At 46.7% G+C, this 13,114-nt stretch overlaps 1 protein-coding gene and 2 non-coding genes across 12 annotated transcripts in view; 1 reads left to right on the top strand and 2 right to left on the bottom strand.

Annotated features, from left to right (window-relative positions):
* Positions 1 to 13,114, bottom strand: part of LOC142590639 (uncharacterized) — a 139,644-nt gene that overhangs the window by 107,726 nt on the left and 18,804 nt on the right. The gene's annotated exons all lie outside the window — the stretch shown is intronic.
* TRNAS-UGA (transfer RNA serine (anticodon UGA)) lies at positions 11,251 to 11,323 on the bottom strand. The gene has a single exon. It is a non-coding gene; the product is annotated as a tRNA-Ser (tRNA).
* Positions 11,802 to 11,874, top strand: TRNAS-UGA (transfer RNA serine (anticodon UGA)). Its single transcript has one exon. It is a non-coding gene; the product is annotated as a tRNA-Ser (tRNA).

Raw genomic sequence — 13,114 nt, 5'->3', positions numbered from 1 at the left:
ATGTGACCCAACAAGCCTGCATTAAAGGAGTTCTGTCAATGTTTTTAACTCGTAACTTTTTATTGGCATTAGTACATGACAGTTCAAGCCCTCTAAAGCTTAGAAAATTTACTTATGAATGTCAAAGTGCCATAAAGAGTTTAATGACACTTGTTGCTACGAACCAGCTTCAGTACTTAGGTAGTGGATGCATCATCATGTCACAATACACTGACTTGCTCTGTTCCTGTGAATGCTGCAGCTGCCACCTAGCGCAAATGCAGCAAGAATAATTGCATACTCCACTCTTGTTTAATTTTTTACAAGCGACATCGTCACACCTAGCATTAGTGCTGCATAGTGTCAGCGAAATTTGGTTCGTCTCGTGACCTCACCATAATATTGATGACACCAAGTCTGGGATTTGAAGATGACTTAAGCATCAATTTAATACATTTTATGTTTCCCGACCATCAGACTAGCTAAGTGTGATCTTTCTTTTGCACCAGAAGAGTGCGTCAGGCTATAACACCAAGAATATCAATGAAGAACCAACCCTGGTTGCTATCAAAGAGAGTTAAACCTCAATATAACGAACTTCAATATAACGAAATTCTCGGTACACCAAGTATTTCACTTTTCATAACCTCTTATCCATAGAACACCGTGTATTTAGCACCTCAATACAATGAATTGTATTTGTATGTGATTTCCACATAATGAAATTTCCCTGCCGCTGCAAAGGAAAGCCGAGAAAATAAATGGAAACTTCCACGGATGCAGACAGTCAAATGATTGAATTACAAGCGGCTGCTTGAAAATGCACCTCTCAAGTTACGCGCTGCGCAACAAGAGCAACTGCCAAAGTGGAGCCGCATCATGTTCCATATAAAGTCCAAGTGCGATAAGATCCTATCACGCTCCGCAAACTGTGCTTTAGGCACGAGTGAAAAGTGTGCGAGGGTGAGACAAGAAGATGGTCGCTTCACGAGTGCTGCCTTCCTGCGCGAGCAAAGGAAAGAGAGGGAAGGGAGCGAGCTAGAGGTAACGCGATCAAGCGCGCACGAGGGTCGGAAGAGCGTGAGGGAGGGGGGGGGGTAAGTTGGCGCTTCACAATTTCTGGCGTGTGTCTCCACCATAGCTGCGCATGGCTGTAAGCAGAGCTGAGCGCGCATGCACCTGCGCACCCTGCTTTAGAGGTAATTTGCCACATGTTGTGCGCGCAGAGACGGCGTGGCACTATGTAAGCTGTCTTACCGCGCGTTTACAGCCAAATCTCATTACTACGAACCCCACATTAACGAATTTCTCAAATTTACGAATATTTTAAAGATCCCCACCAGATTGCCTATATCTTCAATGTAAAAATATTTCAGATCTATGAATTTCAATAGAGCACATATTTCAGAATAACGCATGTACTTCATTTTCTCCTTTATAACCGAGGAATATCAGTATTACGAATTCGGCTAAAAGTAAAAGTGCCGCAACTCTCGCGTGAAACAGAAACTATGAGTGCACTAGCTATAATCATCACCATGTTGAGTGCTAACTGCTTTACCACAAACTTCACCAAGAACTTCATGACAGAGGCTTGGCAATGTTCAAGCGGGATCCAACGATGAATGCAGCTAGTAACAGCGGCAAGAAGAAACGAAAGCAGCGTTCGCTGCAGGACAAATTGGACGTATTGCAATAATCAATGCAGGGAAAAAGCAAATCGACGTGCGCGGACAGCGTGGCATTGCCCCGTCGACCGTCGCGACCATCTTGAAAAGACAAGACAAGATTGTCAAGCTTCACAGGGAATCGCAACTCGCTCCTACGAGGGAATGGCTGCGACTGGGAAACATTCAAAATGTGGACCAAGCTGTTCTTACATGGTTCAAAGATGCCAGACTGCAAAACGTTCCCGTGTTTGGCCCAAGGCTCCAAAAAGAAGCCCGCGAATTTGATGATGCACTTGAAATAGCTGAGTTCGACACCAGTGCAGGTTGGCTTTTTCGCTTCCACAAAAGGAACAAAATAACTTGGCAGGTAGCCTCGGGCGAGGAAAAGGCTGCTCACAGAGAAGGTGCGGACCCCTGGTGCTATGATTGTTTTCTAGAGGAGCTGAATTGTACTCTGAAGATGATATTTTCGACACTGATGAGACCACATGTTTTTATCAGCTCCTGCCAGACCGGACAATGCACTTCAAAGGGCATCAGTGCAAAGGAGGAGGAAAGTCGCATCTTCGCGTGACAGTCCTGCTCTGCTACAATGCAACCGGCATGAAGAAAAACTGCTCGTCATTGGCAAGTACGCAAAGCCTCGCTGCATGAAAAATGTCATGTCATTACCATACAACTACCACGCCAACAAACGAGCCTGGATGACCAGAGAACGCTTTTGCAAGTGGCTCATCAAACTCGACGACCAAATGAGGTGGGATGACCGAAGAATTCTACTGGTTGTCGACAACTACTCTGCTCCCACTGTGAATGTTCGCTTGACGCACATTCTCTTTGAGTTTCTGCCGCCAAACAACACGTCCTTACTTCAACCCCTAGACAAGGGCATTGTAAAGAGTGTGAAAGCAGAATTTCATACACGCCTTGTGCAGCGGTTGGTTATCAACCTCCACCTAAAGCAGCCGACTGCAATCAATATTCGTCAGGCAGCGCAAATGCTCACAGGAGCTTGGTGGAACTTGAAGGCGTCCACCATTAGCAACTGCCGGCGAAAGGCAGGGCTGTCAAAGCGCCTGTGCAGCTTGACAATGACTTGGAGGTGACCAACCCAGGAGGCCTGTGGACCGAGGCTGCGGAACTGCTGCCTGACATCTCTTCCTTCGACGACTACGTGGAAAGTGATAACGCAGCACTAACGGTGGCTGACCTGAAAACCGAAGAGATTGTTAACCCTTTGAGGGTTGATGCCATAAATATACGGTGCCGCGAACAGGTCCGAAAATGGTCGATGCTGTATATTTACGGCGCCGTCTGTACGTTTAAAATGCGCGCTAATTTCCACTATGTGGGAATACATGGAATTTTTTTCTCGTGTCTCTCTCTTTAGGTTTTCATTGTATAGTTTTTTTTGCTCCGGCACGTCTGCTACCGCTTGCACATTGGCGCCCTCGCGGGCGCGCGGCGGTTAGTTTTGGTTTTGTTCCACACACGGTTTCGGCTTCTTTCACTCGCAAAACTGATGGCTATCTCGTTCTTATCACTCAAAGGGTGACCGCCTGTTACTCGCTCGTTTGTTGCTCACAGGGGTCCGCATACGAAGGATGCCGCCGTGCACGCATTTCCTTTTTTGGCACTTTATTCAGAAGTTCCCTCCCATGGCTGTTCAGGGAAGCAGTACCCAGAGGAGGTGTCACGTCTGCGCCAACACCACTCGGCAGCAAAAACGTTGCAAGGACACAAGGTACATGTGCGCTGAGTGCAACAAACTGCTCTGTGTGGAGCCATGCTTCAAGGACTACCACACGCTGAAGAAATATTAGTGCAAGAGGAACATTTGAGACTTGCAAAAAATTTTCGTGTGCGCATTATTCTTGTGTATTTTTCTCGTGTGGACATTGTGTATAACAATGTGCCAATTTCTTTTTTAATTCTTATAACTTTATTTGCTATTTTTTATTGTTTTCCATGAATAAACAGTGCATATATGCCAATGCAAAACATCTTTTTCTCACTTTACGGTCACCCTAGAAAAATTACGGTCAATTTTTTTCGGAATAGGTCCCTCTGAAGAATTTAAATGTGCAATAAAAAAATAGACCCTGTGTGGTCGCATATGGCGCAAAAAATCGACCCTGAAAGGGGTAACTGCATTCGCGACGTCTCCAATGGCAATAACGACCCGAAGGAAGACGACTATGGGTCATTGAACACAGAAGATGAGATCACATTGAACATTGATATTTTAGTGCGCATGAACAAAGCCCACACTTTCATCGCTTGGTGCAATGACGTACCTGATAAAGTATTATGCAAAGTGGAAGATCTAGACGCATTCCTAATAGGTCGTGTGCGCTGCTCGTGCCACAAGAACTTCACTGATTTCTTCAAATGAAGCAGCTTCGAAGTGAGTGAAACATCCTTATTTGAGAGTATGCTTGCCTGCACACGCGTCTACTGCCAAGGTACGTCATTTTAATTCCTAGGTTTGTCCACTGGCTTATAACCGCAAGTTTTTCATTACAACAATATTTCAATATAACGAACGATTTTGACTGTAGTATTGGAGGTTGAGTAATCTTGAGTTTCAGTGACTTGTTGGAGCAAGAGGCAGATGAAGCATTTGCTCCCCACTGCCAGCAGTTTTCAAGGTAGTGTCGTCTCAGTACGGACAACGGCATCAGCTGCGGAGGCCGAATGCACGCGAAAGCATGGCTGACTTCGCTTAATACGTATTGCCGAGAAGATCTTGTCGACGTACATGGCATGGAACCGCTTTGTTCGTTGCCGACTCCCAAATTTATGAAAATTAATTGTTTTCTCATTCAAATTTGTTTTTTTCTATTGCCCAATCACTCTGAAAATTCTGTGGCACCTTTACGTGTTAAAAAAAATTGATCGGCACCTATACTTGTTTGCATAAAAGGTTGAATTTCAATACAACAAAATTTCGGTATAACAAAGCAAATTGCAGATTTTACCGACTCTCTATATCGAGGTTTAACTGTAATGTGCTTAGCACTCTTTGGGAGGTGGTTATTTGTGGCACTAGGTTGCATTATGTGTCATGGCTGGCACTTCCCTTATCACCATGCCTATGTACAAGAAAGACAACTTCGAGTGGTACTTTCTCCAGGACCAGCCCAGAACCCAGCATAGCGTGTGCAAGCACTTCCGGTCATAGACGATGTGAACAAAGACACAGCGTCCTGAACAACAGCATATCAAAAATGCTCGCTGTCCCAAAAACAGAATAATGTGATGTACCGTTTCATTGCGGAGGAGTTGCCGATCAAATAACCATGTTGATGTTTACTCACGGTATCTCGGTCACACGCGGAATCGTGCATATCACCGACAGGCGCATGAACCTGCTGCTAACAAACTTTAGTAAAAGTGATGGAGCCTTCCAAAGGGCACGGCTGTGGCTTATTTTGACGGTCTTGCAAATTTTTGCAGCTGCTGTACACTACTCGAAGAAGCACCTACACAAGACCCAGCTCCTGTACTTGACATCAGCACTGCTTTGTCGCAGCACGGGCTAGAACAACTCCTTATACTATTGGCCAAACTCAACGAGTGATTTGCGTCAACGTCCAGTGTCGGCGAGACACCTCTAACAAAGCACCGAATAATTACAGAGGATACGGCAAGGCCAATTCACCAAAATCATTGTCATGTGGCTCCCAGAAAACGCGAAGCCTACAAGAACAAGTGGTGAAAATTCTTGAAGACGGTGTGGTCCAGCCATCAATGAGTCCCTGGGCATCTCCTGTAGTTCCAGTCAAGAAAAAAGACGGCAGGTTGCGTTTCTGTGTGGACTACCAAAAACTAAATCAGGTGACAAAAAAAGACGTGCACCCACTTCCCCATATAGACGATTCACTCAGCAGGCTTCTACACACATGTTACTTCTCTTCAATGGATTTAAAAAGCGGATATTGTCAAATCAAAGTAGATCTGAGAGACTGTGATAAAACTGTTTTGTGATACCAGACGGCCTATACGAATTTAAGGTCTTGCCCTTCGGCTTGTGTTCTGCCCCTGCTACTTTCCACTGCCTCATGGATACTGTGCTTTCGGGTCTGAAGTGGAAAACACACTTAGGGTACTTCGACAACGTCATCGTGTTCTCTGCAACGCATGAAGAACACCTAGAACGGTTTGAAGCGGTTCTGCAGTCCATAGAGTGCGCCTGCCACACCCTGAAACCAGAGAAGTGTCACTTTGACTTCTCGGAATTAGTTTCTTGGTCACGTCATCAGCCACGCAGGTGTCCGCTCGAATCTTGAAAAAATTGCCGCCGTCACACAGTTTCCTGTACCATCCGATAAAAAGGCTGTCAGACGCTTCCTCGGCTTCTGTGCCTATTACAAGTGGTTTATTGCAGACTTTGCTCACATTGCGTCCCCGTTAACTCACCTCACGAGAGAAGATGTTGCTTTTGTATGGGGCGACAAAGAGAAAGCTGTATTTAACTGACTTGCAGCAACGTCTCCAGACAATTGCAGCGCTTGCTCATTTTGATGAGACCGCTCCTACATTGCTCCACACTGATGCCAGCAATGTTGGCTTGGGAGCTGTTCTTGTGCAGCAGCAGGAGGGCACAGAAAGAATATTTGCCTATGCCAGCAGAACACTCTCACGCACAGAGGCTAATTACTCCACAAATGAGAAGGAATGCCTCGCCGTGGTATGGGTGGTTATGAAATTCCGCTCATACTTGTATGGCTGCCACTACACAGTTATGAGCAACCACCATTCGCTCTGTTGGCTGACAAACCGTAAAGATCCTTCTGGATAATTGCAGCATTGGGGCCTAAGGCTACAAGAGTTTTACACGACTGTTATGTACAAGTCAGGGAAACGACATATGGATGCTGACTGCCTGTCTCAATCGCCGATAGAGTCGCCTGCTCCACCCGAACAGGAAGACTCAGCATTTCTTCGTGTTCTGGACACATCCGCCATTGCACAACAACAATGGGACGACCCCGAGTTGCTTGAACTAATCAATTACTTATAAGGAAGATCTGCAAGACCGCCTTGAGTTTTCGCAAGAGGACTGTTATCGTTTTGTTTACAGGCCAAAGTCCTTTACAAAAGAACATTCTCTTCGACCGGGTACCCCTATCTGCTCATCATTCCTGCAGCTCTTCAAGCCTGTCAGAACAAGGTGACTTCTAGTCACTTAGGCTACACGTGAACATTGGCCAGAGTGCAGCAAAGGTACTACTGGCCGAGACTTACCACCGCCGTGAAACATCACGTTCGCACTTATCTCAACTGCCAGAGGCACAAGTCGCCTCCGATAAAACCAGCTGGCCTCCTACAACCCATCCAAGTTCCTCGAAAACCATTTGATCATATCGGAATGGATATTTTGGGCCCACTTTCTACTTCTACTGCAGGGAATCGCTTTGTTATCCGCTTTGTTGTTAACCAACTATATCCCACGTTTCACTGAAACAAAGGCAATCCAGAGAAGCACAGCAGCTAAGGTGGCATGCTTTTTCATTGAGCATGTTGTGTTGCAACACGGCACACCAACCATCATAATAACAGACCGAGGAACCTAATTCATGGCTGCACTTTTAGATCACGCCTTGCTACTAAGTGGCATGGCTCATCGGAAGTCAACCGCCTACTATCCACAAACCAATGGATTAACAGAGTACCTAAACAAAACAACTGAAGGCATGCTCTCAATGTATGTGGATGTTGAACATAAAATTTGGAAAGACATCCTACCTATATAACCTTTGCGTATAACACGGCGAAACAAGAGACGACACGCATGAATCCATTCACCCTTGTTCATGGATGGAATGTACGAACGATGTTGGATGCGATTCTTCCATACGACTTTGACGACACAGACACGGACGCCGATGTGTTTACGCAACGTGCAGAAGAGGCTCCGCAGCTCACACGCTTGTGGATTTGCCAGCAGCAAGACTGCGACACAGGCCACTATGATCTTCACTGTGGAATAGTAACCTGTGAAGTCGGTGACAGAATGTGGGTTTGGGCACCCATACAGAAACTGTCAAGGTGATACTTCGGCCCATATCAAGTATTGCAGCGACTCAGTGATGTCACGTACGAGGTCATTCTTGATAGTCCCAATTGTTAGTGGTGCCGCACACACCATCCTGAACTTGTGCACGTTGTCCGCATGAAGCCGTATGTGAGTGAATAACTATGCCAGAGACTCCTACTTCCGCAAGTGACATTTCTGGTTTAGCATCGGGGTGATGCTCTCTTAGGGAAGCACAAATGACATGTATTCTATGCAGACGGCAACGACGATGGGGGCATTAACAGACTCCGTCTAGTGGGTCAGTTAGATTGGGAAAGGACGAAGAAGACGTGTCTCTGTTCTGTTTGCTTTTGAACAGGTTGTCCTGTTCTTGAAGAACATCTCCCTGTCTTCTGTCTGCGTTGTACCACGACACTGGTGGAGGTGCTGGGTACTGACCACACCTGATGCTCCAGAGTACTTCTGGGAGTCGTTCATCTAGCCCAGACGCATTGTCACCAGTTACAACACCTGTGCAATGCTTTAGTTGTTGACTGCTAGGTCTTGCCCCGGAGTTCTCTGCTCTTCAACCACCTCTCTCCAGGCGCTGCACACATCTCGCAATGGCCCAAACCAGCGCACCACAAGCACCCCAAACCAGTCAGTTTCCCAGTCCACAACAGGTAACCATTCTGCATCTGCTGGTTCCTGATCGGAGCAGTCTTCGAAGACATTGAAGACTGACTGGACAAATATGAATGCGTCGCACAGATTAACCAGTGGACTGAGCAGCAAAAGCTTTATCACGTCTATTTCGCCCTTGACGATTCGAGAACCGCGAAGCTAGCCTAACGACATAGAATAACTTTCGGCAAAAGATAACGGATACTTTAGCAAGTGCCAGCCAATGCGACTGCGCCCAGCAGATGATGGAGCTACGGGTGCAATAACTTAACGAGTCGGTCACAATGTTCACTGAGGACATGACCCGCCTCTTTCATAGAGCCGACCCGAACATGAACAAAGATAGGAAGTTGCGCTACCTCATGCGAGGTGTAAAAGAGTAGTTGTTCGTGGGGCTTGTGCGGAATCCACCAGTCACCGTCGCTGACTTTATCAAGGAGGCTTCGGCTATTGAGCGGGCCCTTCCTCGACGATACAGGCAGCATGATCGACTGTCCACCAGCACTACAAATAATGCCGCCACAGTGACTGCCGAGTATCAGAACTCCTTGCGTGAGTTGGTCAGAGAGCTCATCAGAGATCAAATTCAAAAGGTTCTAACACCGACACTGGATAGACCCGTAGCATGAATTGCCCAAGTTGTGCGCGATGAAATCAGATGGGCATTCCCGGCAGCCGATCTTCAAGACTACGAGCGTCCCATGAGTTACGCCGCCGCTGTCTGATGTCCACCACCGGTTACAACCACACCACCGTACCACCAGCCTCCGACAGCCACTCGATGGTCGCTGCCACAAGAGGAGGCTTTGATGCATGCAGCTGTTATGCCGCTGCAGTCATACCGCCAGCCATCGTTTGCCGCGCCTTGGTCAACACAGCAAAACGACACTACAAGACGGCTGCAATTTTGGAGAACCGACATATGGCACATCGTCGATAGGTGCCCACTCTGTTTCCACTCCAGAGGTGCCAGCCATATTTCGCGTCATTGCTGGTATTGTGACACATCATTTCAGCCTCTTCGTTCATGGTCCTATGGTCAACGTGCAAATGACGACTCCATGCTACGCCATGATGACACTGCTTTTCAGAGACCTCCAATAGTGCACCCGAATGACGAATTCATGCCCAATGATCGGTCCAATTTCAGCCACCGGTCGCGCTCTCCAACCCCTCCACGTTAGATGGCTTCACCCACTGGACATACTTTTGCTGACCTACGAAGACGAAGATTGCCCAGCCCATGTCGGGGAAACTGAGGGCGGCTACCTCTGGGGGTAAGGTTGCAGGCCCACCGCAAGACAATAAAAAGCCCCCAACACTCTCCCTGCAGAATGCCGTGAAGCTGATCAATACTGACACCAAACAAATTGTGAGCGCCGACATTGATGTTTTGGTGGATGGGCAGCCAATGACAGCGTTAGTCGACACTGGTGCCGACTTCTCTATAATGAAGAAAGTAAGGACACCATGGATGGGACCTCGCATAAGGACGGCAGGCGGCCAATTACTGATGCCTACTGGAAGATATACTGCTATAATTAACATCTGGGATTCTTCTTTCGTGGCCGCTTTCATCATTCTTCCTGTGTGCTGTAAAGATTTGATTACTGGAATGGATTTCCTAAAAGAATATGACACCGTAATCAACATCCCGGACCGCATGGTGATGTTTTATAAGAGTCCTGGTTTAGACCACTGTGGCAACACAACTCCTTTCATCTAACAGAAGACAACGTCGTCATCCAAGTTGATCATGTACCCTTGTTTCGCTTCCCTTAGTACCATGCCACTGTGTGGCTTTTACTACTGTGTTAGACTGCGTTATCTTCAGAACCAGCCCACAAAAATAGGCAGTCACAAGAAACTGCAGTTAGTTCCCAAAGAATGCTAAACCAGCAGAACTTTTTGTAGGGCTAGTTGGTGCATGTTACTGAAGTACTAAAGCGCCAAACAGACGACACAAGAAAATACACGGACGAGCGCTTACTGACAACTGATGCTTTGTTGATGGAAACACAAAATATATATACGCAAATTTGGCGGCGTAACTCGCGCATTGTCAAAAATCACATGGTAACCAGGCAAAAGGCGATAGAACGATTGTGAAGGTGACGTTCGTGAAGATGACACGTGGTGTACAGGGCCAAATGACTATAAATGAAAATGGTTACGTGATACAGAAACACCGCCGTAAGGGAGTACCCCATAAAAACTAAAAGATTAAGAATTCTCACCAAGCGCAGGCAGCGCAGCAACATGCCCAGTTCTAACTAAGGGCTTCTAAAAAGGACATTTCACTTTTATACAGAATTTTTGACGGTTCGCTCACGCATTCAAGGCCCATCCTTTTAATGCGGAAGGCTTCCTTCGGCTCACGGGCAACGCTGTCTCGACCTCTGTCCAGAACGATGGTCTCTCTTGGGCGAGGCTTGCACCCGCACTCTTTGCAATGGATGGCCACATTGGAACCAGTTCCTTTTTCCTGTGAGCGTTCATGTTCTTTTAGCCTTTCATTTAAACACCGCCCCGTTTTTCCAATGTAAACCTTTTTGCATGAGAGCGGAATTTGATAAACTACCCCTTCCTTGCAACTGACAAGTGGATCGGTATGCTGGGTTCCGCAGGTCGCGCATACTGTTTTTTGGTTGTCAGTTGTCAGTAAGCGCTCGTCCGTGTCTCTTCTTGTGTCGTCTGTTTGGCGCTTCAGTACTTCAGTAGAATGCTAAACCCTTTGAAGTAAGCGAGCACTCCTTTAAAGTGATCAGTACTACATTCTGTGAGAAGCCAACAAACACTGGCACCAAGGAAAACATAGGAGAAATTACTTGTGCTTAATAAGTGAAGTAAAGAAATGATACATTAATGGAAATTAAAGTGGATCAAAAAACAACTTGCCGTAGGTGGGAACCGAACCCACAACCTTCGCATTTCACGTGCAATGCTCTCCCAATTGAGCTACTGCGGCGCTATTTCCCCATCCACTTTTCTTGGGTACTTATGTGTCCTAGTAGAACCCTGGGAGTGTTAGCCAGCGCCACCACTCACATTGCTGTTTTTTCATACACTTTTAATTTCCATTAATGTATCGTTTCTGTACTTCATTTATTAAGCCTAAGTAATTTCCCCTATGTCGTCCATGGTGTCAGTTTTTGTTGGCTTCTCATGATATGACTAATAAAAATCGGGCCCCTCGGTTAACTGCCTTTCTTTTCGTTTATTACATAACGAGGGTCTCGAATCCAGCAACATCGATGCCTTCAGGTAGTGTGTGTGGGTTTATTGACCAGTTGCCTTCACCCAAAACGATCACGTTCTTGTGATGCCTGCGGCAAAAAGGACGTCCCACGTCCGCCGCCAAGGTCTGTGAGTGGTGGCGCTGGCTAACACTCCCAGGGTTCTACTAGGACACATAAATACCCAAGAAAAGTGGATGGGGAAACAGCGCTGCAGTAGCTCAATTGGTAGAGCATCGCACGTGAAATGCGAAGGTTGTGGGTTCGGTTCCCACCTGCGGCAAGTTGTTTTTTTCATCCACTTTAATTTCCATGAATTTATTGTTTCTTTACTTCATTTATTAAGCACAAGTTCTTTCCCCTATGTTGTCCTTGGTGTCAGTGTCTGTTGGCTTCTCATGATATGTCTAATAAATGTCGGGCCCCTCGGTTAACCGCCTTTCTTCTCGTTCAGTACTACATTCTATTTTATACGTAGTAGACAATAGCAATTCTTCACCCTCCCTGCACTCATGACAAAAAAAAAAAAAACAAAAAAAAAAAGAAACAGTGCATGAAATACGAGTCAAAAGAAATGGGAACGTAGTACGTAATTTGATGCAACACTGACTTCATATATTACAGTCACAAGTGCAGGCACCGCACAAAGGACATAGCAGAGATGGACGTGTTAGCCACGGAAAGATGAGCAGAGCTACATGTTTTTACGACTGCATTCATTGTAGTGCTTCCACAGCACAACACGTGCATTCACAACCAAAATATAATACAACATCACATACTGCATGCATGCCAACCTGTGAACTTTTAGATGTGTAAAGATCCAGCAAACATGACACTACGAGGGAGGTACAGCATTTAAAGGTGACCTTGAGCATAGGCCTTTTGTTGTGGGATACATATGCACTTTATTTACAATCGATTTACCTTTAGACAGCGGACAAGCAGCAGTGAACTTGGAACTGCAGAGACCAACAAGCAACACTATGTTTTTAGACCACAGCAACCTTTCTTGTTTTTTTTTTTTTTTGTGACACTGCTATCATCAATTGCGCCTGCTTTGGGAACTTGTCTGTATAAACTAGCTCGAAGCAAGCACCTTTCTGGTTCACCATCAGATGCATGCAGTAGGTCATGCTTGCGGTGTGTGGCATCTTGCACAGTGTTGCGTTTCGCCTGCGCCACGTGGTTTTGCCGGCGCGACTGCGGCGGGGCGGCGGACATTTTGGCCCGATCGTCGTCGCCGCAACACTCATCGCCAGGTGTTTCCAGGCGCGTCTGCGGCGATGCGACCGCCTAGGGATCTCGTTCCAGTCATTGTGCCCGAAACAGGCGATGCCAAAGCAGGGATCTCATTCCAGTTATTGGGCCCGAAACAGGCGATGCCAAAGCAGGGATCTCGTTCCAGTCATTGTGCCCGAAACAGGCGATGCCAAAGCAGGGACCATCTTCTCGTTACAGTCATTGTGTCCGACCGGCAGCGCCACGACAGGGTGCTACGAGATCGTGCGCAGCGCCACGAC

The sequence above is a fragment of the Dermacentor variabilis genome, chromosome 8 (assembly GCF_050947875.1).
Source record: "Dermacentor variabilis isolate Ectoservices chromosome 8, ASM5094787v1, whole genome shotgun sequence".
NCBI lineage: Eukaryota > Metazoa > Arthropoda > Arachnida > Ixodida > Ixodidae > Dermacentor > Dermacentor variabilis.
This window is presented reverse-complemented; position numbering and strand designations above follow the sequence as displayed.